Raw genomic sequence first — 26,307 nt, 5'->3', positions numbered from 1 at the left:
CAGCTGAGCCAGTGAAGTAGAACTGTCCTGGAGCGAAGACAGGACCAGAACTGGGTAAGCTGGGGCTCGACAGAGGGAGTACTGAACGTGCTCAATTCTAATTGGCCCTGTCTTGGAGCATGCAGTGACTGACAACCCATCTGGTAACGGATGCCCTCCCCATACTTGGAAAAATAATAAATAATAACTAGCTGATCCAGTGCAGAGCATCTGCACCCCTAGTCCCCCCACCCCCGCCACTTTTTTGCTTGCCCGCCCCCACAGCATTCTTCCCCACTGACCGTCTTCTTCTCCCACTGCCTGCAGCTGCCTTCTTCCCTGCCCCCATCTTCTTTCCTGCTGTTCACAGCCACTGCAGCCGCCCGCGTACTGGGCCCACCTGCCATTCACAACTGCTCTGGCCGCCCACCGTTTGCGGCCACCCGTCTGCTGGGCCTGGTCGTGGCCACTCTGGCCACCCACCTGCTGGGGCCGCTCACCTATCTGCTGGCCGCCTGTCCTCTCCCCACCCCCGCAGCCAGCCATTCGCTGGGCTGCCACTTCTCCCTGTCACCTCCGGCAGCAGCCGTTTGCTGGGCCACTGCTTCTCCCCCCGCCCCCTGCCACTAATCAGTAGCTCTCTCACAAGAGCTGCCACACATGGGATTAGTGACAGGTACGCCTAAGAGAATTAAAGATATAGATAACGATGACTTTATTTGTTGACTACCCCATTACAAATTGTTATCTAGGCTACTGTACAAAATGTACACTACTGTACAAAATGCACATGTTTATAGCTTGTCTTCCTCCTCCCACTGTGGTTTGGCAGTCATCCTATCAATATGCCATGCTAAAGAACATATTTTATTTTCTGTTTCATTGGTTTTCTGCTGGTCAGCTAGACTGTACTTTGCACTGTAAATGGATACGTCATTTACAGTGTAGATCCTTTATATCCACCCCAGAAATAACAGCACAAACTAATAGACATCTAACAAAATTTGACGTACTGGTTTTGGAAGCCCCGGATACCCTCAAAGGTGTGGTTTCAAAATTATGTGGTTTGATTATAAGCCACACATTTAACCTACTGCCTAGCCTTAAAACGTCTTGGGAAAATGACTTCCAACAGGAAATCAAAGATGAGGAGTGGATGAACATATGGAAATGGAAGCTAGTTACTTCGTCTTTGGCTCAAATTAAGGAGAACTTTCTCAAAATTTTCCATAGATTATACCTGACCCCAGTAAAAATAGCATACATCCAAAAAGACTGCTCTCCAATTTGTTGGACTGGTTGCGGGATGAAGGGAACCTATTTTCATCTCTGGTGGACCTGTACTACAGTCTTATCCTTTTGGACAGAGGTATTCACAGAGATGTGAGGGATTACCAAAAAAAAAAAAAAGATTATGCCTCCAGCTTACATTAGTAAATGTATTTTCTGGGGTCAATATGGATGTGACATCAAAAAAATTGATTGTGTTTATGATATCCGCTGCCAGGTTAGCCAAACACTGGGAAAATCAAACCTTGTCGATGGACATCTGGTATAAGAGCCTAAGGTATATCATGATCTCAGAAAAGCTAACCTGTATTATTCGGTCCCGTGCAAACCAGATTACAAATAATTCATTTTATGTAATTTGTTCAGATTTTATTATTTACACTAATTGGGGAAAATATGGTTGTTTTCCTACCACAGACAATATTAGAGTGTGGATGGATTGATGAATTGTGGTTTGCTGTATTATGTTTTGCTGTTTGTGTTTGGATCAATATTATTTAGCACTGTAAGTTTTTTAAAATAAATATTTAAACATTTAAAAATTATAAATAAATAAATAACTTTATTTGTTGACCACCCCATTACAAATTGTTCTCTGGGCAGCTTAGTACTGTACAAAATGCCCCATACTGTACAAAATCCAAATGTTTATAGCTAGTCTTCCTCCTCCCAGTACGGTTTGGCAGCCATCCTATCAACATGTCGTGTTTAAGAAAATATTTTATTTTCTGCTTCATTGTTTTTGTGCTGGTCAGCTAGGCTGTACTAAGCACTCACATGTATTGCAGTTTCACAAAATACCCACAGACTCCATTTTTGGTCCAATTTTGTTCTAGCCAAAATGAAGCAAAGCCCTATTGTTTTCAGCCAGTGTAAACAAAAGCAGAAGATGCCTTTTCATCTCAAATCAATAGCACAGACAGCTTCTATAAGGCTTTTCTTTAGCTCATATACCAAATTACAGCATAAAATTATAATTATTCTCCAGTTACTATCATAACCCCTCTTTTTTTCTTCCCTCTAGAGGATAATTTGCCATGCAGAGATAGTGGTAAGAACATAGTTATCATGAAGTTGTTTGTCAATGGGAAGTTGTGATCTCCTGTTTCTAGCAAATTAGACAGATTCTTTTTAGTTTCCACATTATAGAAAAAACCAATAGAGAAAGGAATTAGTTTACATTGTAATGATTTTTATTTAATTCTTACCATTTGGCGTATTATTTTTTCTAATTATATCTCAGTGTAAATCTGTATACTTTGGGGTGCCTGTCATGGATGGATGAGATTGTTTGTTGATAGGCTTTGCCTGGTGGGTAGCGTTCTGACTGCAAAAATAAGGAAACAATAGAAAACTGATGTGTCCCAAAGATCTTATTATAGTACATTTACTTGTTATATTTATTATGGACACAAATCTACCAGGCTTTCCATTACTTTGTCCGAATAAAGGAGGCTAGGGACCTGCAGCCAATTGTATCGAATTAATGTGAGACATTCAGCTTTCCTCATCTCTTTAGCAAATGTCCATGTGCACCTCTCTTCCCTGACTCTTCTGTACTCCAGTTTCCTTCCCCTTTCACACTCTTTCCTCTGACCTTCTCTTCTATTTTATACTGCTTTTCAACAAAAATGTTCACAAAATAGTTTGCATTGCAAAAGGGACTATGGTACCCCTGGGGTGTAGATTGGCACCTTTCGTTGGTGGTGCACCAGAGGTTTTCTGCCATACAGCTCAAAAGTAATAATTTTGAGATGTTCCATACTTGGTAGCTGCAATTTCTTTTCTTCCGACTAAGAACATTGGTGGTGATGCATCGTTCTTAAAAAAAAATAAATCTAAACTTTGCTGTTCTTTTGAAGCCATTTCTTCACTGTCTTTCCCTGACCATGTTCACCGCCTATGTAGGCCCCAAATAAATTATATATATTTTTAGCATTTTATAGACTTTGACACCCATTTCAAAAAGGCCATCTGAAACACATGTCATGTGAAACACGTGTCATATCATTCTGCACTTCTGTTTTAAATTGTTCCCAGCATAACAAAAATGTCACAAATAATAAATAGTTTATTATTTATTAATTTATTAATGGTGTGATGAGAATCTTGGTAGGGAGAGAGATAATCCACTTTCCTCTTTTCTTTGGGTTCTTGATGCCACCATCTCTTTAATACCACCCTACCACCTAATGGCACAGCGGGGATATGACTTGACTAACAAGCAGGAGGTTGCCGGTTCTAATCCCCACTGGTGTTTTCCCCAAACTATGGGAAACACCTATATCGGACAGTAGCGATATAGGAAGATGCTGAAAGGCATCATCTCATACTATGTGAGAGGAGGCAATGGTAAATCCCTCCTGTATTCTACCACAGACAACCACATGGCTCTGTAGTCACCAGGAGTCAACACTGACTCAACAGCACAACTTTACCTTTAAAGGGTTTCAAGGAAAACTGTGTAAACCAAACAAGAACATGGCAGAGTAAACTTTCTTCAGAGCATTCAAACACATACTAAGCCCACATGGTCAAAATACACACAAAAGTTTCATTATAGGTTTACAACCAGGGATTGGGGTAGGGGAAAAGGCCAAGCATATAAGAAAGTAAAAACTTTCAAATTAACGTCTAGCCTTAGAGGCCTAATTTACTTCTGTAAATCACTCACAGTCTTTCTAGTCACCTTAACCAGGGAGAAACAAAAAGTACAGGCTGCATTCACCTGAAGGAGAGGGAATGGCGGTAGTTGAGGAAAAGATATGACATCACCAAACCAGGTTAGAGTAGATGGGGATAAAATTAGTCTTACAACCTAGAGGCTATTATATCTCTCACAGAGCAAAGTTGCTGGTAAGGAATCAGCCCCATTGGTGGCTTTGCATGCAGAACATCTCACTTTCAGTCCTTGGAATCTCCAGGCTGGATTGGGAAAAGATCCCTACTTAAAACCTTGGAAAGCCACTGCCAACTCTACTTTTCCTGATGGGCCAAATTCAGGATAAGGCAGCTTCATATGATCTACAAGTTAGCCTCAACTTTTTCTTTATGATAATTAGGGATGTGCGAGCCGGCTCGCATCAAGCTGGACTCAACATCGAAATGGCCCAGTTTGGGCAGTCCAAGTTCAAACTGGACTGGCCTCCAGTTCAAAGAACTGGCTTACAGGACAGCTTGGGGGATACACTTGTAAAGGGGAATCCCCTAGAGGGAGCTTCCTTAGACTACAAAGGGTGTGTGTGGCAAAAGGGGAATATTTACCTTAATTTTCCACCAGTGGAGATGGCTGAGGTGGCTGCAGTGACATTGTAAGTGGCGGCAGGGGCTCCTCCAACTCCACCCCCCAATGGCCTCCAAAGAGACAGGCCAGCTGCGGCCCAATTCAGGCCTCTGCTAATGGGCAGAGGCCCAAACTGGTCCACAGCCAGCCCAGCCTGTCATATGGTAGGCCAGAGGGAGGGTTGGAGGAGCCCCCGCCACCACCTCTGCCACCTCCGCTGTCCCCAAGATTGTCACCAGTGGGTAACCAAAGGTAAATATTCCCCTTTTGCCGCCACCCCCTTCTAACTCTAGGGAATACCTCTTTACTTGTAAAGGGGAATCCTAGCTGGAATACCCTTTACAAGTATATCTCCCGAGCTGGCCGAATGGCTGAAATGGACCAGATGAGGTTCAGCTGTGCCCAAGCCTGCTGAACAGGGCCAGGTTGGTTTGAATCCAGTCTGGATTTGAACCAAGCCGCACACCCCTAATGGTGATGGGTTTATAGCCCTGATCAGGTCCCTGTGGACCTGATAGTATAAAGATTTAGTTAGTTAGTTAGTTAGTTAGTTTTATTTTATTTATTCATCAGATTTATATCCTACCTTTCCACCATATAGATTTTAACGGTGACTTAAAGACATATTTGAATTTCAGAGAATGTCTTCTTCATGAAACCCACCGCCTATTAAGAACATCTAGTGAGGTTCAGTTGCAGTTGCCACCAGCTTGGTTAGTGGCAACTTGAAACTGGGCCTTATCTAGGTTTGCCCTGGGACTTTGGAATGCACTTTCTAACAAAATTAGAGCCTCCCCTTCTCTGAATATTTTTAAGAAGCACCTGAAAACATACCTGTTCAAGTCAGGCTTTTAGTCTATAGTTTTAAAGTTTTAAGTTTTAGAATTTTTATCTGTATTTTAAACTGTGTTTTAATTGTCTTAATCTTTTTATTGTTGTATTTTTAGCTTTTGAACTGCCGTATAAAAATGAGTATAAAAATAAATAAAAATGAGTATAAAAATAAATAAATAAATAAATAGGATTTTTTTTGTTTGGTTGTTCCGATGAGGCACACTTTTGTATACAGGTCTTCCACTATTACACACCAACAGACTCCTGGCCTTCCCTTGAATTCTCACAGATGGAGGCTCAATGGAGTTTTCTTCTTCCCTCATCAGTCTTTATGGTAGTTCTGGCTTCTTGGCTCTCCCTAGAAGAGCTTGCTCCATCAAGAGGGCAAGCTCCACCCTACCCCCACCTGGGATCCAGAGTGAGTAACAATCTCCACACCAAGTCTGCTCCTGCCACAAAAGTCTTCTCATAGACCACTGACTGTGATAATATGGACCTTCCTTATTGGATTGTTGTAAGGATCACTGAGATAATGCATGTGAAGTGCTCTGAATGCACAGATCTAAATATCTTCTATATATTTAATTATCCCATGCGTGGCAGCTCTTGCGAGAGTTCACAAGTGAGCAGCCGATTAGCGATGGGGACGGGAGGAGAAGCGGCATGCCAGGCTAGCTGCTCATGGAGGAAAAGTGGGATCTGGCCACCAGGCAGGCTGGCCAGCTGTGCAAGGGAAGCGGTCACAGCCAGGCTGGCAGGAGGCTGAGGAGAAGTGGCTGCCTCCAGGCTGCCAGGCAGCCACCGAGGAGAAGCGGCAGCTGGCCAACCGGTGAGGAAAAGCAGCCTGGCCGCCAAGGGAGAACGGACTGGAGGGGGAGAGAATGAAATGGGGCTGGGGGTGGAGAAAGAAATGAAGATGGGGGAGGAGAGACAGGGAGAACTAGGGGCTCAGATTCTCTGCCCCAGCTCAGTTAGTTATTATTATTTCCAGATCTATTGATTTCAGGAGCTACTATTAAGGGGGAAATCTCATTACCATATGGAGTTTAGATCACAGTCCAAGGTCCTATAGTATGTGCCCACAATATTCTAGAGTATGGCCTAGTGACCAGTGCTGCTTCATCATCTGCTGCTGCTCCCCCAGGTTTATAACGCCATCCTGGTTGCTGCTGGGATGGTTGGGAGCTCACCTGTGGGAGGTGATGCTTTCAGGTGCAGCAGACTGTAATTTGACTTGCACATTATTACCTCTCAGGCATTAATTGCAAAAATTAGTGAGGAATGTGAGCCGAAGTGCAAGAGTTACCTCACCAATTGCCATAGGATGCCTAGAATCTGTGTGCAATGTGATACAATCTGTTCCAGTAGCACTTTCTAACCTGCCAGTTCCAATATGTGTTACTGCTAAGTTCCTCCACTGGTTCACCCTCCCCCACCACCTCCTTTTCATTTCTACAGGCCCCTTCACTACTAATGGTTCAGACAGCATTCTTCCTTTTCAGGAAGCTTATCTCCTGCATGTCATGCTGTGGTTCTGACTGTCCTTTGCTCTCTGGTGATCCTTTTAAAGTACTTCTAACTCTAATGCGTGCTGACTCCATGCATCCAAGCTATGTTTCAAAGTGTGTGCATTTCCAGTTCTCTCATGTGCATATCAGCACCTGAGTGCTCATTTTTATGTGTATCTGTCTGTATTAATTTCTGAACATTTTGGGGGGCAGTTGATAGGCAAGTATTAATTTTGTGTATTTATTGGACTTGCCAGGCTAATCATGCATTTTTAAAATCATAATCTCTCCTTGTTATTTAGGATGCTTTCCTCAATAAAATTAGGTTTCTTCACTATAAAACAGTTATTCAATCTCAGAAGGCGAGACCAGAAACTAAGAAGAGGGCTACTTACTAGATGTTATGCTACAAATTCATATTTATTTTCAGAGAGTTCAAGATAGATTTAAAAGAGATGACAACAATGCTAAACAATAAATGGATTCCATACAAGGTTATTTTCCCCACTTGTATTTCTGCTGTCTCTCTTCTTTGTATATCTAATACCCCAATCCTATGGATGTCTACTCAGAAGTAACTCCTAGTATTTACAATGGGATTTACTTCCAAGTAAGTGTGCATAAAATTGCAGCATAGGTTTAAAAAAACTGAAGCTGCTAATTTGAAAAACTGTTCTGAGTGTGCAGGACATTTTTTAAATGTGCAACCAGACACAAAATGTGTGGTTCCCCCCCAAAAAATATGTGCTGTTCTGAAAGAACATTTGTGCAATTTAGAAATTCAAGTCATGCAAAAGTTGTATTATGGTAGAGAATTGCCTTTTTCACACACTCTTATCCTGGCCTATTTGAAACTAGGCTTAATGTGGATTACTGACAGCATGATTGCGTGAACCTACATCATGGTGGCTTATGGCTCAAGATGAAACTGATATTCCCACCTTGGTGTCACACAATCATGCTAATGTCAGTAACCCACATTAAACCTAGATTCCAATGATTGTGTGAACCAGGCTACTGTAAAAAGTGACTTATTAAAAAGGTGCAGTTTCTAGTTAAGCTTCTCTTGAACCCAGGCCCTGATCAAGCAAACCCATTTCTCCTCCCCTTGCAAAAGCTGTTTCCTGCAGACTCTTCTCCTACTCCCCACAGAGACATCAACAATGAATGCTCTTCTGCAAGAGTGCTGTAAAATTCCCAGTTCTGAAGATTTTCTCACACTCTATGTAGGCTTCTAAATGTCATAGAATATTATTCTAGGCAATTATGTATGTATAAATGGACAAGGAAAAAGCACAAGTGTGTGTTGTAGCTATGCATGCTAAATATGCGAATTATACTCTCATACTATTGTGCAGTTCTAAATGTTCCTTTTAAAAAGCCCTGTGGGTATGAACAATTTTCAGTTCATACCAGTCTTTTTTTCAGACTTGTCACATAATCACTATTCATGTTGTTGCCACTTGATGTTTTTTGACCCTTAAAAGAATCTGTCAGTAAAGCCACTAGAATACATGAAAAATAGCCAGTGTGAACACATCTCTTAACTATTTGAGCTCTTCACAACCTTTTCCTCCAAAAGCGCATAATCCCTTCTGTCTCTCTGAAAGCTTTCCCATCTCATGCCTGACTTCTTAGCCCTGTTTCCCTAGCTCTCCAAATCTCAGCACCACTGCATCTCAAGCACATTGACTCCCCAGGCTCCTTTGCAAGACAAAGCCAATCTTGTCCCCAGGACCCAGATGAGAATTTCCGACAGTCCAAAGTAAATTTCTACTCTGGAAAGAGGAGAAGCAACCTGAGAAGGTAGCAAGCTTTCCTTAAACAAACAAACAAAAAACATTTTCTTCTTCAAACAAACAGGAGGAGAAGGAGATTTTGAGGGGCTGGAGTCTCTTTAGGGGAGAAGTCCCAATGTGTGTTTCTGTTTTTGTTGTTGTTTTCTTTGCCCGGGCTTGTATTTGACAGGGCTCATTTTGGGGGCTTCGTTTTAGTTTCTGTCTTGCCTGGAGAGACACAGTGAGAGTTGCTAGCTAGGGCTGAGGTGAGTCACACCTAGTGAAAAAGGCCACATTCTTGTTGAGCATGTTTGCTTCAGTTTGAAGCCACTCTCTACATAAGAGGCCAGGAAACTTAGCGAACAGAGCTTAGCAAACAGGAATTAGCTAACAGGGTAATAGGAGTTTTGTGTAGAATTTACCAGGTAGAGATGTGCACGGTCCGGACCAGTCCGGACCGGCACTGAAGGGGGGCCCTTTCTTTTAGGGCGGGAGGGCTTTCTTACCCCTCCCGCCTCTTCACCCCCTCCAGCGCCCGTATTTAACTGAATAATGGGGCGCTGGAAACCAGCCGCCTCCGCCGCCGCCCCCCCTGAGCAGATTCACATAGAAAAGTGCCCATACCCCTGCCGCCGTCGCCCGCCCGCCCGCCAGCCAGCCCTCCCTCCCTCCCAGCTGCCCGCCCGCCCACCCGAGTCCTTACCGAAAGCTGCAGGAGAAAACGAGAGGAGCTCCCGGACAGAGCTCCTCTCGTTAGAAAGGCCTGCTGCAGAATGAAGGTGCTTTGCGTGCGCGCGCATGTGCGCGCCGCAAAGGACACCGGAGGCCCGGTCTACCCGCCGGGAAAAGGCCGGGTAGACCGGGCCTCCGGCGATCGGAGGCCCGGTCTACCCGGCCTTTTCCCGGCGGGTAGACCGGGCCTCCGGCGTCCTTTGCGGCGCGTGCATGTGCGCGCACGCAAAGCGCCTTCATTCTGCAGCAGGCCTTTCTAACGAGAGGAGCTCTGTCCAGGAGCTCCTCTCGTTTTCTCCTGCAGCTTTCGGTAAGGACTCGGGCGGGCGGGCGGGCAGCTGGGAGGGAGGGAGGGCTGGCTGGTGGGTGGGTGGGCGGGCGACGGCGGCAGGGGTATGGGCACTTTTCTATGTGAATCTGCTCAGGGGGGGCGGGGGCGGGTGGTTTCCAGCGCCCCGTTATTCAGTTAAATACGGGCGCTGGAGGGGGCAAAGAGGCGGGAGGGGTAAGAAAGCCCTCCCGCCCTTAAAGTTATACCCCCCACCCGGACCCGAACCAGCAAGGGCCGAACCGGTCCGGCAGTTCGGCCATTCCTTAGAATGGCCGCCGGACCGGTTCGGACTCACCCCTATTACCAGGGAAATGTGCAGGGGAGCTTGAAAGGATCCCCTTGGTCACAAGGAGCCTAGTGGGTATTAAAGGTAAATACTACTCCCTCTTTCATATTCTCGGGGGGGAAAGGTTTAAAACTGTTGAATAGCTGACAACTGCAGCTAAGACCTCACTTTCACATAAACAATCTCCAAATACACTAAACAGCCAACAAAAGCAATCATGAAGATAGAAAGCCAGCAAGGAAGGGGTGCTTACAGTGTATTGCACAGAGTGTTGCATGTATGACTGTCTGCTTGATGGGCAGAAGTCATGGGCAAGTCCAGGGCAAGGAGCTCCTGGCTGTTAGGAAACATGTTCATTCCCTTGAAGCCTAAATGTCTGATCTGGAGAAACTCTGAGAGTCAGAGAGCTACATGGACGAGAACTTCAGGGACATTGTAAAGGCATCCCACTCCTAGGCTGATGGCTTCTTGGAGAATGAAGGTATCAGGGAAGGAGGACATCATTCTGAGGAAAAGGGAAATGCTCCCTTAGATGGGACCCCTTCCATGAATGATGAGCCCATATCATCTCACACAGGGAATACTCTGGGGGGGGGGGCTCCTGGTAGTGGGTGATTAAGTCATTAGGTGTTTAGACAGATGGTACTGTGACACGTGTGTAGACCGCACAGTGGCTTGCCTGCCCAGTGCGAAGGGTGGATGTCATGCAGCAGCTAGATAAGCTGTTAGGCAGTGCTGGGGAGGAGTCAGCTACTGGAGGCAGTGCTGGGGAGGAGGCAATGAGGGGGAGGAGTCAGCTACTCCTAGGAGCCCCCCCCCCACCGATTAGTATCCCCTGTGGCAGAGGATATGGGCTTATCAATCAGCACCAATGATGTTGGAAAATGCAGTCGGGGGTCCTGGAAGCCTAATTTAGACTTTAAGTAGCATATTGAAGTCCAGGACCCCCAAGGTAGCATTCTCAGAAATGTTGCCTGTTCCACACACAAGGCCAGTGAGACAGGCGAAGCTGAGGGGTCTCAATGATGAGACAGTGGTACCAGAAGGAGAGGTATAGATTTGTTAGGCATTGGGAAGTATTTTGGCTAAGATGAGCCTGCACAAAAGGGACAGGCTCCACTTGAACCAAGATGTAACCAGACTGCTGGCACTTAAAATAAAATTTTTAAAAGTTCACAGAGTAGCTTTTAAAATGATACCTGTGGGGTAGCCAGCAGGAGCTGGGCAGTATCTGGTTCGGCAAATGTCATCCCTTAAGGTGCGAAGGTGTAAACGCTTCAGATAAAACAGAAGGGGACAGAGTTGAGCCAAATAAAGAACAGAGAGAAGGATGTGTAAGCTGGTCAAAGAGATCAAATGGCCAAAAGAAAGATAGCACACACCAGGTAAGAGATTCAGCATATAGGTGCTTATATGCCAATGCCAGAAGCCTCCAAGCCAATATGGGTGAGCTGGAGTGCTTGGTTGCTAATGAAATCATAGATATAGTGGACATAACAGAAACATGGTGGAATTGTGAGAACCAGTGGGACATTGTTACCCTTGGATATAAGCTCTATAGAAAGGAGCGGGAGGGGTGAATTGGGAGTGGAGTACCGCTGTACGTTAAAGACAGGATAGAATCTAAGAAGCTAGAAAACCTAGTATGACTGGAATCCTCCTGTGGGTGGCACAGAGTAATGTGGTACTGGGGATGTGCTATCACCCTCCAGATCAAAACGCTGACAGTGACTGGGAGTTACAGAATGAAATCAGGGAGTAATCAAAGAGAGATCGAGCTGTAATAATGGGTGAATTCAATTATCCACATATAGACTGGGTAAATTCACATTCAGGTAATGACAAAGCGGCCAAATTTCTAGATACGCTGAATGACTGCCGTAGAACAGTAGGTAATAGAACCAGCCAGAGAGAAGGTGACCTTGAACTTAATCCTGAGTGGTGTACAGGACCTGGTATGAGATGTCGGAGCCATGGAACCTTTAAGTGACCAAAGTGTGATCAAATTGAGCATATTTTTATTTATTTTTATTTTAAAAAATATTTCTATACCACCCAAAACTTGCGTCTCTGGGTGGTTTACAATTAAAATTATTTAAAACGTTAAATCAATTAACAATTAAAATCATTTAAAAGATTAAAAGCATTTAAAACCCAGTATTAAAATTATTTACAACTATAAATCTAATTTAATCTAATTAAATGCCTGGGTGAATAAATGTCTCTTCAGTGCCTTTTTAAAAGTTGCCAGAGATGGGGAGGCTCTTATTTCAACAGGAAGCGCATTCCCAAGTCCAGGGGCTGCAATGGAGAAGGCCTGTTCCTGAGATGAGTTGGCAACAGCCGCAGACAAAATTCTCCAGATGATCTTAGCAGGCAGAGGGGCTCATGGCGAAGTAGACGTTCTCTTAAATACCAGGGCCTAAGCTGTTTAGGGCTTTATAGGTAGTGACCAGCACCTTTTATTTTGCCCGGAAACGTATCAGTAGCCAGTGCAATTCCTTCAAGACAGGAGTAATATTGTCTCTCCCAGATGACCCAGGGACCAACCTGGCTGCCGTGTTCTGAACCAACTGCAGTTTTCAGACTACGTACAAAGGCAGCCCCACACAGAGCGCCTTGCAGTAATCCAGCCTAGAGGTTACCAGCAGATGTACCACTGTTTTGAGGTCATTCATCTCAAGAAATGGACACTGTTGGTGTATCAGTCGATGATTTAAAAAAAAGCAACTCTGGCCTGAGACACTGGCCTCAACCTGAGACACTGAGACTCTGGCCTCAACCTGAGACACCAGGGAGAGCTTCAGATCCAGAAGCACCCCCAGACTGCATACCTGTTCCTTCTGGGGGAGCGTGACCCCATCCAGAACCAGCAGATCAAAACCGTTTCCCGAGTTTTGACCCTGCACAATAAGTACCTCCGTCTTATCTGGATTCAGCCTCAGTTTGTTATCCCTCATCCAGACCATTACTGCTTCCAGGCGGGTGAGGAGAGAATCACCAAGGAAGTCTAACACAGATACTTGAATTTCAGAAGAGGAAACTTCTATAATATGAGAAGTTTGGTCAAAAGAAACCCCTCTGCGAGCTCATAGCTAAAGCATGCATGCTCCCCCCTATTTGTTTGTTTGTTTGTTTGTTGAATTTATATTCTGCCTAGTATAAACATCTCTAGAAATAAAACATAAAATCTAACACATTTAAAATTCATAAAAAGATAAAAAATCATAGAGAAAAACATATTAAAACACATTAAAATTTAAAAATCGAATCTCATTTGAAGGCCTGGGAAAACAGGTACATCTTCAGCGTCCTCCTAAAAGCAAACAAAGAAGAAGATGCTCTTATTTCAGCAGGGAGCGCGTTCCAAAGTCCTGGGGCAGCCACAGAAAAGGCCCAGTCCCGAGTTGCTACCAAACGAGTTTGCGGCACCTGTAGTCAGACCTCTCCCGATGATCATAATAGGCGACAGGGTTCATGACAGAAAAGGCACTTTCTTAAATACCCTGGACCTAAGCCATTAAGGGCCTTATAGGTAATAACTAGCACTTTGTATTTCATTCTGAAACCTATCGGCAGCCAGTGCAGTTCTTTTAGAATTGATGTTATATGGTCCCTTCAGGTAAACCAAGAGACCAGTCTGGCTGTCGTATTCTGTACCAATGGTAGTTTCCAAACTAGGTACAAAGGCAGCCCCATATAGAGTGCATCACAGTAGTCAAGCCTAGATGTTACCAGCATATGTGCCACCATTTTAAGGTCACTAGTCTCCAAGACTGGAAGTATCTGGCATATCAGCCAAAGCTGATAAAAAGCACTCCTGGCAACAGCCTTAACCTGAGAAATCAGGGAGAGTTTGGAATCCAGGAACACTCCTAGACTATGAACCTGATCTTTTAGGGGCAGTGTAACCCCATCCAGAACAGACAGCTCTAAACCATCTCTCGGATCCCTACCACCTACAGATAGTACCTCCGTCTTGTTTGGATTCAACTTCAGCTTGTTATCCCTCATCCAGCCTAATATCGCTTCCAGGCAAGCACTTAGGGGGGCCATGCCATTTCCTGATGAAGTTGGTATAGAGAAATAGATCTGGGTGTCGTCAGCATATTGATATCATCCCAGACCAAACTTCCTGATGATCTCTCCCAGCGGTTTCATGTAGATGTTAAAAAGCATTGGAGACAATATGGAGCCTTGTTGAACTCTACACTTCAGCTCTTAGTTTTCAGACCAATAGTCTCCAAGCAACACCATCTGGAATCTGCCAGACAGGTAGAAACGGAACCACTGCAAAACAATGCCACCCAATCCCACCTCCTTCAAGCGACCCAGCAGAATACCATGGTAATTGGTATCGAAAGCCACTGAGAGATCCAAAACGATCAGCAGAGTCACACTCCTTCAGTTGATCGCCAGTTGGAGATCATCCATCAGGCCGACCAAGGCAGTCTCAACCCCATAGCCCACCCGAAAGCCAGTCTGGAAAGGACCTAAATAATCTGTGTCACCCAAAATTGCCTGGAGCTGAGAAGCAACCACTCGCTCAATCACCTTGCCCAACCAAGGAAAATTAGAGACAGGCCTATAATTAGCTAACTCTGTGGAATCCAAAGCAGGTTTCTTCAAATAAGGTCTAATAACAGCCTTGTTAAGGCGAGGAGGCATCCTGCCCTCCCTCAGCGAAGCATTTATGATATTTATGAACCTCTCTAGTAATAAGACTATCAGGTGAAATAAGCAAAGTTGGACAAGGGTCAAGAGAGCAGGTGGTGGTCTCTTACCAAGCCGCCCACTGGGCAGCAGCTCAGTTCTGGCCTCCACGCTTGTGTGGATGCCTTTTGCATGCCATTTGCATTCAAATTCTAGCCAAACCATGGTTTTGGGTTTGTGCACATCTCTATATCCAGCTTTCTATGAGTGATCCCTTCCCCATCGAAGTTTAGAATGAACATTCAATGACAATGGCTCTAGTACATGACCACAAGGGGCTTGTGGAGAAGCAACAGGTGACAGCCAGTGTTTATCTGATTGTATCTAAGATAGTTAAATCTTTTTGTGCAAATATTGATAACCATCTAAAAACTCCTTGACTGGAGTGCCATGGAAACAGCATTTAGAAAGAGGAAATTGCAGCTAGAGTTTCCCCCACCTTTTGTGTTGATGCTTTTGATCATTTAAAAAATGCAGAATCTGTTATCTACAGATAGCATGGCTTCATTTCAAAAACTCCTTCCATCTGGTTACTGCAGATGAGGTATTTGTATTTATATAAGTAATTCAATTAATATTTGAGGGCAAAATATCTACTTGGGTGCATGTAAACATACTGGTTAGGCAGTATATCTTCATTTCTTCCACTTCAGTGAATGAAACTGTGGAGAATAGACTATAAAAATTGCACCAAAGAGCTTTATTCTCTTTTTATTGCCTGTCAAATTATTGCTGTGACACCCATAGTTGGTGGTGAAACATTGTGATCCACTGCTTGCAATGAAACACTGAGTGTAAGTTTCTTATTCAGTTTAGGTAATGTACCATAAAACATTGCATGAAAACACTAATTTTCTCAATATATATTAGTAGACACCGTGTTTACCAACGAGAAGGGAAGATGTTTTTAAACACAGTTTGTTCCCATGAAGAGTTGGCTAGGCTTTGTTTATCTCTTCATCAGCCCTGTGATGGCAAGTGGGCCACCAAAATGCTGACAGGTGGACCCTGGTGGCAGAGCGGCCCACTCTCCTAGCCTCTGTGTGTGTGTGTGTTTGTTTGTTTTTTCATAACAACAGCCCATGTTGATGTTGCTTGATCTGTTTTACAGGCATTTAATTTCTGTAACAAGTTTTATAGAAGTGGGTTCTAGATCTTAATGGATCTAGTCTAATCATTCTTGGCAAAAGGGCAACTTTTCAGTCTACCAATGACCAGTGAAACTATGGGAATTCTTCATTCCTTTAGAGAATTGCATGCCTTGTGAGACCAAAGAAGCAAAGTGACTACAAGCACATGAACTCATACATTGGCAGTTGACTAGATTTGTCAACTATTCTCAGTTTCAGATCATGTTGTTTTCTGTCAGGCCAGGAGAATCGGAGTCAGAGTGCCTCTGGGTATTACCTCAAGCACCATCCATTCAGTCCACAATTCTACTCTCCTCACAACTCGGGTGATTGTGCTGCTACTGCCGTGTTAAAGTTGTCTGTGTTCCTGGTGCACACAGAGCAAGGCCTTGATGGATGATCTATTCCAAAGTGTGTGCATAGGAGGAAAGGGTTTATATTAGGGACACTGGAAGCTGCCTTATACTGAGTCAGACCATGGGTCTATCTAGCTCAGTATTGTCTACTCTGATTGGCAAGCTCTCCAAGGTTTCAGGCAGGAGTCTTTCTCAGCCCTTCCTGGAGCTTCCAGAGACAAACTGGAGACAAATATGCAAAGCAATAGTCTTCCTAAACGTATGTATTGAAACATGCAATAAATTAAATAACTCTTAGCTCCTTAAAACATATTTAAAGCCAGCCTGTGACAGTTGCCATGAGGGCCAGTCTGATAGAAAGACAACTTGGTAGAGGAAGTAAATATAGAAGGGGCTGATCTGGAATAAATGGTTTGGTCATTTGAGTCTCTGCTGAGATGTACCTATTTTCATATCTAGTTCTATCTAGATATAATATCTAGCTCTATCCTCGTGTCATCGACACCCATAGTTTTATCAGGAAAGCTGGCAATTTGGCACATCCTATTGTGATTGTGAGTTTAGTCCTTATTACCTACGCAACGTACTTAATTGGTGTAATTTTTAGAGCAGCAATTTGCCCTGTGAGGTTATTGTAAACATCACATTGGGCATTTGTTCAAAGTTTTTGACTGTCACCACCACTGTCATTTCAAAGTCATATTAAAAGCACGAGAATGAGCCAAGCCTTTTATCTTACACTAATAAATATCTACTCATATGAAAATGAGCATGGATCAACCTAGGTCTGTAGCTGGTAGCTCCTTCATGTGCTCTAACACCTGGCAAAATTATTCATTAATTCAACAAGCCCATTTAAAAGCAGTAGTTCAAAGGCCCAGTGAATTGTAGAAGAAGGTGTTCAGAACTGAAGGGCACTTCAGCTGTGGCAGTGTCAGAGTTTAGACAGAGCACCATTTCCTGTGAGATGAAGGGGCTTGCGGAGTGAGCTATCACAAGGCTTTTCTCTCCCACAGACTTCTTCCAGCCAGGATGTGACAAGACCCATAGTTTGGCACTAATCGAATTCCATTCAGTTCATGTTCGGAAAGAGAAGCCTTTGATACATTGGTGTCTCCAGAAATGCCTGTGTGTTTTGTTTTTTAAATTAGTTGGGCATAAAGTGGGGGAAAGCCATATGCTAAAATCTCAGCCTAAAGGTTGTGCATAAGGAAAGGAAAGTATGCTAAAGAAGCTGATCCCAATCCAGCAACTAGTATGTGCAGCAGCTAGTAACCCATGATGGTGATGCCCCTCTGGATGTGTATCTGTCTGCATCACCTATGCCTGGTCTTCCAAACCCAGATCTCCAGTAAGGGATGACTGTGGGTAGTAATACAGTTTGTGTAGGTTTATCAGGTGATGTACAGCTTAAATAAAGAACACAGGAAGCTGCCTTATACCAGATCAGACCATTGGTCCATTTAGTTCAGCACTATCTTCACTGCCTGGCAACAGTATTCCAGGATTCCACAAAGGGATCTTTTCCAGCCCTATGAAGGGATGCCAGGAATTGAGATCTAGATCTTTTGCATTCAACACACATGCTCTACCAAAGAGCTACAGCCCTTCCCTCTCTCAAGTGGGACTATATTTCAACAGTGCCAACACTTGCTCCAGATAGTCTTTTGAGCACAATTCTAAGTGCCGGTTTTGATCTCTAAAAATTTAGCAACTTTAATCTTACATGCTTTCAAGATTACCTTTTCTCCTGTGTACCATCTTGACCATTAATATCCTTCTTTGCCTTCTTTTCTTTACTAACATATTTGTGCCAAGTTTTAACACCAAGATGATTGGTCTCTCTCTCTCTCTCTCTCTCTCTCTCTCTCTCATTCCCAAAGATGCCTTGATATTGTAGAGCAGTAATTCTCAAACTTGGGTCCTCAGGTGTTATTGGACTTCAACTCCCATAATCCCCAACCAAAGGCCACTGAGGCTGGGGATTATGGGAGTTGAAGTCCAATAACACCTGAGGACCCAAGTTTGAGAATCCCTGCTGTAGAGCATTCATGTCAAGGAGCAAAGGGAGAACAGAATCCTGCTAAGTCTTATGCTGCTCACTCTACATATAGGCACGTGCCCCCATGTAGAGATGAATTGGGCACAAGACAATATCGTTTTTGCTCTATTTGTCTTGCCTTCCGGGTTAACGGATGTTGCTAGACCATCAAATAGGGTTAAATATGGTGGCCGACATTCTGACTAAAGAAGCACCAGCACTTCTCATGGAGAGGGGCTGCTGCTGCACGCTGCAGGCCAAAACAGCTCCACTGTTAACAGGAGTTGCCATCTCCCCTGCCCCCGGAAGCACTCCCTGAAGCCTGGAAGTAGATTCTTATGGGCAATTCTTGAGGGAACACTTCTGGAGGTAGGGGAGATCAGTGCAAACTCCCCACCCTACATGTCAAATCGATCCAGAACACAACAGCAGTGCCTGACACTGATGGTTCTTTAGTCATGGTGTTAGCTGGTGTTGAGAATGGTTGGTTTCATCTCTTACCCCACACTTGTAAGATTATTCCAGGCTCAAAAAACATTAAACAGAAGTGATATATTATCATCGTGAATATATAGTCAATTTCAACTTCCCAAGATGTGCTATACCATGAAACAATAGCTTGCATTTTCATTGCTACAATTTCGAAATGGCAGGAATTCTTGCCGACAGGAAGTCAGCTGTGATCTTCTTGCTAGTGAGCCAAGAAGAAGAAGAAGAAGAGGTCTCTTTTTCTGTTGTTGTTGTTGTTGTTGTACACCTCTTAGAGGAGGGGAAACACAGTTCTGTAACAGGGTGCTCAGAAGATTCTCCATCACCCTGATGGTAGATTCTAGGGATGTGCAAAAAATTTCGGGCACAGAACGATCTGTGCCCAAAACGAACAATTTCGGGTGATTCGGGGCCGAACCGAATCACCCCCGATGTCCCCCGATATTTTTCGGGCACGAGCCGAATCACCCGAATTTCGGGCACAAAAAGTTCGGGTGATTCGATTCAAGGTTGATCTTTGGCGATTTTTTAAAGTTTTAGTGACTTTGGGGCAGTTCGGGGGCATAGCATGGGATCTGGGCAAAAGGAGTGGGGTGGGGTGGTAGTGCCTAATGGGTGCAGGCTACCACCCCAATTTCAGGGGGATTGGGCAAAGGGATGATTTTTGGTAAATTTCTGAAAATTTCATGTCTTTGGGGCAGATTGGGGCATATTGGGGCAGAAAGTGGGGCCTGGGGCAGAATAGTGGGGTGGGGTGGTAGTGCCTAATGGGTGGAGGCTACCACCCCAATTTCAGGGGGATTGGGCAGAGGGCTGATTTTTTGAGAATTTTTGAAGTTTGGGTGTCTTTGGGGCAGATTGGGGGCAGAAAGTGGATCTGCCCCAAAGGAGTGGGGTGGGCTGGTAGATAGTGCCTAATGGGTGGAGGCTACCACCCATCCCCAATTTAAGAGTGATTGGGCAGAGGGGTGAATTATGGTGAATTTATTTGTATGAGGTTTGTCTTCATAAGGTGAAGTGTGCTAAACTGATTACTTCCTCATATTATTCATAGTAAAGGAAAGTGTGAAAAAGTGAAAGTGGGGTCATGAGAGTTGTTTAATTGAAAAATATCTCATTTGCTATGATAGAATGAGAATTCACACCTCAGAAAAATAAATATGCTCATGTGAGGTAGTTGCTTATTACTTGCACTTATTCCAGTACAACTCCTTCTGGCTATGGTTTTCGGAAAGAGGCTATTGATTCCCTTTGTTATCATAGGTAGTCTACTTGCCCAAATGCAACACATACCGGATACATAAATGGAAATGCAATCATATGATGCTTACTCATGCCTCGTGAGTTTGAAAGTGAAAGTGAAAGTAGTCTGCAACAGTATTGTCTCTTGTTGTAGTAGCTCAAAAGGAGAAAAATTATCTCCTCTAGTCAGATAAAGCAACAACTGGAAAAGAAACTTTATCTAAAATTCCCTGCATCGCCTGAATTTTCCCCTGCATTTTTCTGCATTTCACCACTTTTTAGGTGAGATTCCCTGTTCCCTGATTTTTGAAGCTAGAATTCCCTGCACTGGGGGGAAATCCCTGCAGGGAGCATCTTTGTGCACAACCCTCAGGGACATATTTTTGGGAGGCGCAGTAGACTTCAGAGGGAAGGGGAATTTTTTTTTTTTTAATTGCTCCTCCTCTGTAGTACCAGTGCAGTATTAGCACCACCAGCACCAGATTAGTTTGGATGTCAGCCAATGTAAATTTCCTATTATTTTTCTGTTCCCCAACCTGCAGATATTGTTTGACAATACTTTGATGCAAAATGTATTTCCCCCCCCAGTTTTCATTCAGTCATTGCTTTTGTTACTTTTATATATTTAACTGTAATCTTTTTAACTGTGTGTTTTCTCTTTTGCTATAATCTTTACTCTTGTTTGGGGGGAAATAGAACATCTCATAATGTTCTTTAAAAAAAAAAAAACAACCTCATGAGATCTCGGTTTCTCACTCTGCAAGGCTACACAGTGAATACATTTTAAAGCTTTTTTGTCTGTAGTCTCAGGGCTTAGAGAGTTACAAATAACACCACAAGGCTTGAGATAAAAAATATGGGCTGATCCAGCCCAGTGGAGGTGGGCAGAGTCAAAGTGGATGGTGCAGGGATGGAGCAAAAAAACCAAAACAAAACAACACTAACTCCTGTGGGCATATAGGAAGTAAAAGGTAAAGTTGTGCCATGGAGTTGGTGTCGACTCCTAGCGACCACACAGAGCCATCTGGTTTTCTTTGATAGAATGCAGGAGGGGATTACCATTGCCTCAGGGGCATAACTACTATTAGGCAAGGGGAGGCGGCTGCCTGGGGGCCCCCACGACTCGAGGGGCCCCCCAGAGGCCAGTCACATGACTATATATTGTGAAGTGTGTGTGTGTGTGTGTGTGTGTGTGTGTGTGTGTATCAGCGAGGGGCCCGTTTTAAAATTTTGTCTCTGGGCCCTCTCCAGCCTTGTTACGCCCCTGCATTGCCTCCTCCCACGCAGTATGAGATGATGCCTTTCAGCATCTTCCTATATCGCTGCTGCCCGATATCGGAGTCTGGGAAACACAGCAGTCGGGATTCGAACCAGCAACCTCTTGCTCCCTAGGCAAGTTACTTCCCCACGGCGCCATTAGGTGGCTATGTCATTCCAAGGAACATACTTATAAAAGCCTCAGCACTCAAGGACACCTATTTTCAGAGTTATAAAAACATGCCACGAGTACGTGTCTGACTGCATGGATTTTCCCACATTCGCACTATGACACACACTTTGTCTGTATACAGGGCTGTGTGCTCATGTTCTCGGAGACCTTGTCACCAGCTACAGACATGTATGCACACAGTCCCATGAGCATGCACATAAACCAAAATTCTATCCGCACATGTAGATGCACATCCATGCTCATGAGAGCACACACACACACAATTCATCCATTCATACACATGCATGTTTGTTCCACTCAAAGAGAGCCACACAGTTCCTCAAACCTCTCTTTGCTAATCACTCAGCTTGGGGCTTCTTGTGAGCTGTTCCCCTTCACCCCTCCATTTGCAAGAACTCAGTTTTAAGTTCTTGGCATTTTTGTTGTTCTATTCAGAGGGACTGCAGGAAGATGGGAAGGTCATCCTTTTATGGACAGTGGAGTTCAGCCTCACAGAACCAGTCACCTTCATTAAGTAAATTCCAAAGTGAGAGGAATTGCTCAGCAGAATCTACATCTGCCCATCCAGTTCCATGCATGGAGGGCCAGAAGCCTCCTGCCTGTCCTATCACAGTTGTTTGGGGAATTATGCACTGCAGCAGAACTCCTACTGCCCACCCCTCCCAACGGAGATCTGTGAACTTTCCCAAGAAAGGACTTTTGCCTTCAGTCTTGTTCTGCAGATGAGAAAATTACTTTAGCCCGTTTGTCTATGCCAGGCACCCTTCACTGTCTACAAGCATAGCAACAAAGTCTTTGAAGAAATACACCAGAAAGTTGGAAGTGCCTGAAGGCTGGGGAGAGTATATGCTCTCAGAGGGGATAAAGGGACTTTCCCAAGGCTATTAAGACAGTCCTGATCAGAGAAGCAGGACCAGAAGGTTAGAGGACATCATGAGAGAAAGAAATGTTGCTCTGTTGTCACACTACTACCAGTGGTAGCCTACCACCCCCACCCCACTGTTTAAATATACATTGTAAGCTCCTTGGGGCAGGGAGCTGCGTCATATATGGAGTTACCCCATTTTTGCAGAATTTAAAGACAACCATTTCATGTGCAATTTAAAAAATGAGTTTCTTGTGAACTGATTTGCAAAGCCTTATTTTGAAGCAAGTGTACAAAAATAGACTTTTGGTGGGGGAGCATGCTACAAGCACAAAGCAAAATAAAATAAAATAAAGTAGTAATGTTTAAAAGGGGAAACATGTTAAGAGAACCATTTTCTCATATTTTGCTATTTAGGCCATTGTGAGAACTCTGTTGCTAAAAAACAGCATATAAATATTTTTAATAAGGGCGGAGGTGGGGAGAAGAGAAAGCAACACACACACAGAGACCAGATTAGAGCTATAAACCAGTGTAACTTCAGGAATAAAAGGAAGAAACCAAAACGGTGGCTCTGCAGTTCCATACAAATTCCAAGCGGGGGAGGATCACAAGACTCCAGGAGAACCAATAGAGCTGGGAGTAAAGTTAACCCTTTCTTGACTGTCTGCTCCTGCCAATTTCCAAGGCCTGCCTGGAGAGCTTCAGGCTTCAGCGAGGCCTATAAATAGGCCACTCTGGAAGCCTAGCCCACCTGCCACTTTTTACTATTTCAGAAATGCCTAACAGAGAGTTTTGAAATATTTATCAATCATTTCCCTTTCTCTTTTTACTTGTAACCCTGAATGCCTAGAAAACCATCTGTCTGGCTCTGTAGCTTTGGTGTATTTAAAAATGCTAAAAACAAACAAACAAAAAACCCACCAAAACCCTCCACAAATTAAGTCAAGTTGTTATTTCCACATAGTACTAGCATGAGGGGCTTATGCCTGAAGTGATCGCTTTAGGTACAGACCTGAGGTCTGGTGCAGGGGGCTACCTACCACGCTGTAATTGCTGCTAGCAATTACATAATTTACATAATCTGACAATTACATAAACTTAACTCACATAATCTGAGGCTCAAGAAACAAAATAAATGGTCTCTCAGCAAGCTCTGCTCTCAGCACACTGTCCAAGAATGAACAAAATGGTGATTGCCGCTCTCTTCCTTCAGAAGACTAGAACAAGGACTGCCCCCGGCCACCCTGACTGCTAGTCAGAGGCAGAGGGATCTGTCAATCAGTGTGATGTCTTCTTGATAGGGCTATTTGAATTCAGCCCATCTTTTGACAACAAAGGCAAGCCATGGGATTGGCTCCTGCCTTATGAACACTGTTATTTGAAACTGTTTCGTGTGCTCTTATAGGTGTTTAAGCAATTTTACTACCAGCTCCTACTATATGGCAACACTGCAGGCATGCAAGTCAGGGAGGGAAGTGCAGGGCTGCAGTGACTGAGTCAGTCAGACCTGAAATGCTGGCAGAGGACAGAATGGCTGACAATTATTATTGTTTTTGGACCATTTTTATTAGTTTCTTTGGACATTTTTGGCCTTTTTGGGGGGTGGGCATTGCCCACCCTGCCCTAAGGGAAGAGCCCCCACTGATCCAGCCAAAGTAAAGCACAGTAAAGCTGAAATCCTAAACATGCAAAAGAGTTTGTAAGTCCCATTGAGCTCTGCGAGACTTATTTCTGAGTAGTCTGATAAAATCATGAAGAAGCTCTCATAGATTTCAGTGGGAAAGTGAAATAAGTGAGCCATGCTTAACTTTGTCTGAATCATGCTACATCATATTTGAAAATCCTCAGTTCAGTGAAGTACTATGCAATTTTAACTGTTTGTACTGATTCATCCAATTCTGGGGACCTGTTTCCGGTTTTCAGTGACAGTTCCAGTGAGGTCCTCCTCATTCATTTCTCTGGAAAGAGCAGATGCATAGGATATTCCTTGGCAAGAGATTATGGGCACAGGTTTATGTGGAAATACCACCCTCTGGTCTTGAAGCCCTTTTTTCTAACCCCTGGCAATCAAGGAACCTTCTCATTGCTCATTGGCACAGGAATTTGCTCAGAAACTTTTCATATTATTTAGTTATTTATATTTTTATACCACACTTTGTCCTAAGACCCCCAAGGCAGTGAACAAAAAATTAAAAACACAATTTAATAATCAGTAATAACATCCTCAGTAAAATAGACACGGCCATAACCTAAAAAGGGAGAAGGGCCAAAAGCCTGGATAAAAAGGATAGTTTTCATAGGGCCATCCCTGTCATATGCTTCAGGGATAGGCCTTGCCTCAAATTTAGCCTCGCACATGAATGTGCTCCCTCTGTAAAAAGGAATGGGGCAACCCATCTGAACATCAGTTTATTCACAAGGCTGTAGCCCTTTTAAAATCAGACAACACTGGTTTTGTTTACAAAAGGGTTGTTCATTGTTTTCTATAAGAGGATGTAATTTTGGGGTCAGGCTCAAATGGCCGAACTTTTCAAATGCTATGCTGTCTTCCCATTTCCCTTGCTTTTTGTTGTCATCAACACATTAGTCTCTTCCTTGGCAAATGAAAACCTTGAAGCACCTCTTACCAGCTGAGCCATTTGCTTCCCCTTTTTAAAGGACCCACAGAAAGGGGTCGCTCGACTCCTCCAGGAAAAAGCATATTAGGAGCAACCTCCACAGATTATGGGTTCCTTAGGGGAAAGGCAGAAAAAATGATGAAAATAAACACAATCTATACACTTTTCCCCCCGTGCAATAATTTTTCCATGGATCCAGTAAAAAGAGCAGGAAAGGCACACAGCCACTCTAAAAGATAACGGCCCATATTCTAAATATGTGGCACATTGCTACGTATGTTATGTTAAAGGTAAAGTGTGCCATCAAGTCGATTTTGACTCCTGGCACCCACATCGCCCTGTGGTTTGCTTTTGGTAGAATACAGGAGGGGTTTACCATTGCCTCCTCCCATGCAATATGAGTTGATGCCTTTCAGCACCTTCCATATCGCTGCTGCTCAATATAGTACCAGCAGAGATTCAAATCGACAACCTTCTGCTTGTAAGTCAAGCATTTCCCTGCTGTGCCTCTTAAGGTGACTATATGTTATGTTACTGTTGGTATTTCCCCATGCACCAAAAATTTGAAGCAGCTCATTCATGAAGTATCATGAGAGACCTCTCCCTCTTTAATGGACTGAGTAATTATTATGATCTTTCATTCCATAACATCTTTGTCAGCCTTTAAAAGAGCCCTTAAGACACATTGTTTTTAGCCTGGCTTTTAGTAATCCTTGAATGTTTTACTCATGGTTGTTTTATTATATTTATGATTTGTGAACTGCCGAGAGCTGTCAGAGTCAGGTGGTATATAAAATTTTAAAATAAAATAAAATAAATAATTATTTTATTGAACTGGCAAGCTACTTTGAGTATGTGGGGTAAGAACTGAAATGTTTTGCCTTGCTTCATGTTACCATTAGGAAAAAATAGCACCAATAGAGGCCTTCTATCTTACTATTTGTTGTCTGGACTCATAGGGAATACCAAACAGAAGTAATGAAAGAAGATTGTTATCAGAGGAACGGTAGTTTGTCCTGGTCATGCAGAGGGGTTCTTTTTCACTTGGGAAAATTAGCCCTGCATAACAGTTGGTGGTTCAAGCACTTTGTTCATAATGTTTTGCTTTCCTTCATACTTGATCATAAACAGACCACATCAATTTGTCTCATCACTTTATGTCCTTCTGAAAGGAAATAGCTGGGTAACTCTAACAGATGTGCATTTCCCTCCTATTACATTCTTATTTCTTTCTTTTGCATTATCCACGTGTGTATGGAAGTTCCATTCATAAACGTCTTCAAAAACAACAGAAACTCATACAATGCAATCAGACTGAATTCCCAAGTTTTTTTTATAATAACAAATGACAAGTCTTCTGACCAGAGCCCTCACGGGAT

General features: G+C 43.6%; 1 long non-coding RNA gene across 2 annotated transcripts in view; it reads right to left on the bottom strand.

The window, feature by feature from the left end:
- The window catches only part of LOC128349816 (uncharacterized), a 52,740-nt gene extending 29,254 nt beyond the window's left edge, over positions 1-23,486 (bottom strand). Inside the window, exons 1-2 of one of the 2 annotated variants that reach the window (XR_008319009.1) lie at positions 23,418-23,486; positions 2,478-2,596 (exon numbers count right to left, since the gene is read on the bottom strand). This is a non-coding gene — a long non-coding RNA (uncharacterized LOC128349816). The remainder of the gene's footprint in view (positions 1-2,477; positions 2,597-23,417) is intronic. The other variant, XR_008319010.1, reaches the window with a different exon arrangement.
- Positions 23,487-26,307: the final 2,821 nt, after the last annotated feature.

Source organism: Hemicordylus capensis, chromosome 3 (assembly GCF_027244095.1).
Source record: "Hemicordylus capensis ecotype Gifberg chromosome 3, rHemCap1.1.pri, whole genome shotgun sequence".
NCBI classification, from domain to species: Eukaryota; Metazoa; Chordata; class Lepidosauria; order Squamata; family Cordylidae; genus Hemicordylus; species Hemicordylus capensis.
The sequence above is the reverse complement of the archived record's forward strand: the minus strand, read 5'-3'. Positions and strand labels throughout refer to the sequence as shown.